Below are 2,251 nucleotides of genomic sequence, written 5' to 3'. Positions count from 1 at the left end.
AAAGAAGAGAAGCTCCGAGATACAGCAGCTCTCACAAACTGAAGACCACCTACACCTTCTCCAGAACTTCACATCCATCAACACTCCTCCACCCACAAAGGACTGGACAAAGGTCAGCTGGAGAAGACACTGGAGTCAGTGAGAATCAGTCCAGTAATGGCGAAGCTGTGTGATGCTGAGCTAAGGAGTAACCAGAAATATGCAGTGGATGTAACTCTGGACCCCGATACAGCAAATCCCTACCTCATCCTGTCTGAAAAACAAGTGACAGATGGAGACACAGAGAATAATGTCCCAGACAATGCAGGGAGATTCTCTAGTTCCTCTGTCTTAGCAAGACAAAGCTTCTCTTCAGGACGGTTATTCTATGAGGTTCTGGTCGAACGGAAAACTGAATGGGGTTTAGGAATGGTCAGAGAGTCCATCAACAAGAAAGAAGAAATCATACCGATTCCTGACATGGATTCTGGGTTATTGCTATGCATGAAGATGAGTACATAACTCTTGACTCTCCTCCTGTACTCCTCCCTGTAAGACAGAAGTTCGGTAAAGTGGGAGTGTGTGTGGATTATGAGGAGGGTCTGGTCTCCTTTTATGATGTGGAGACCAGAGTTCATCTCTACTCTTTCACTGGCTGCACCTTCGCTGAGAAACTCTATCCATACTTCTGTCCAAGTGACAACAATGATGGTGAAAACTCTGCTCCGATGATCATATCTCCTGTCAATGATACAGATTAGATTAACCGAACTGCTGAAATGTTGCTCTTGCTAAAATAATGTAGAAAATACATTTTGAGATGGGTTACAACGTTTATCTAATCAATAGAGAGTACCCCACAAAGATCATGTAGGTATATCAGCTTGTGTTCCAGTTCCAATTGTGTCTACTCATTTACAATTTATCCTGTGCGCTAGGGCATTCACCAAATATTCGAATATTCGAATATCAAAGTCACTATTCAACGTTGTTCATCGAAGTCGAATATTCGCTTATTTTTATTTTTTTATTTTTTTTGTATTGTTATATAGTTTATAAAGCTTGGCTAGATAGGAAGTCATAAGAATGAGTTGTCAATGCCCCTGGTGGATGAATTTGTTAATGCTCTATACCAGGGGTTCTCAAAACTTTTTAGGCTGTGACCCCCAAAATAAACACATTTGAACTGGGGACCCCCACCCTGACAAGCACATGGAATTGTAGGTATTACATTTAATGTGACTCGGTTCCGCAGATAAATATTGTGAAAATAGCAGATCTACATGCTCGCCTCGCAGCATGTAGATCAGCTATTTTCACAACGTTCGCCTCTTGCTTACTTAATATTTGACAGTTTCGCCAGTCCTGTCGAATATTCGACTATTCTAATACTTTGAGGTTGAATAATTCGAATACTAAAAATCACTATTCGTGAATGCCCAACTGTGCGCACAGCATCTTTAAAGGTCTGTATGGGATATTTTCTTCCAGATTTAGGCAATGATGTGAACTGTATTATGCTAACTGGCCAGCAGGGTGGGTCAGAACCTTCCCAAACAGCTACCTTATGACATGTGCCATAGTCATCTCCCCTATTTAAACACAATTAGCTTCTTCTTCTTCTTCTTCTTCTTCTTCTTCTTCTTCTTCTTCTTTCTCTCTCTCTCTCTCTCTCTCTCTCTCTCTCTCTCTCTCTCTCTCTCTCTCTCTCTCTCTCTCTCTCTCTCTCCTAGCACAGCACTTTCTTACAGGCCCAAAATATGTTGTATGGAGAGAAGCTGCAAGCATCATCTTACGGAAGACAGCTGGGTTTAGACACTGAACTTTAAAATGGACTGTAGCCTATAGGGCTGTTCGATTTGGCCTAAAAATAAGATCCAGATTTCTTTCTCAGAAAAGTCGATTTTCAATTTCGAATTGCATCAAAGAAAGTGCACGTCACAGGGGGCAAGCAGATCACAACGCATCACATCGTGAGAGGGAGAGATCTACAAGTTCACATGTCGTGAGCGGCTATTTTCACTATTTCTGGAAAAAAGGGCTTAAAGAGTAGTTCACCCCCAATATAATTGTTTTCGATTGATTACCCACGCCATGGAGACTTGAGTTCAACAATATTTTTTTGTATTTGTCGCATTCCTAAAACAATAACCCCCATTGATTCTGGATGAGTACCCAAATGCATATGGGTCCCAATCCGGAATCATGCAATGAGGGTACATTTACTATAATCAAATTTTTGTCTTAGGCATGCGACAAATACAAACAAATA

Source organism: Nannobrachium achirus (genome assembly GCF_963921795.1).
Source record: "Nannobrachium achirus genome assembly, chromosome: 18".
NCBI classification, from domain to species: Eukaryota; Metazoa; Chordata; class Actinopteri; order Myctophiformes; family Myctophidae; genus Nannobrachium; species Nannobrachium achirus.
The sequence above is the reverse complement of the archived record's forward strand: the minus strand, read 5'-3'. Positions refer to the sequence as shown.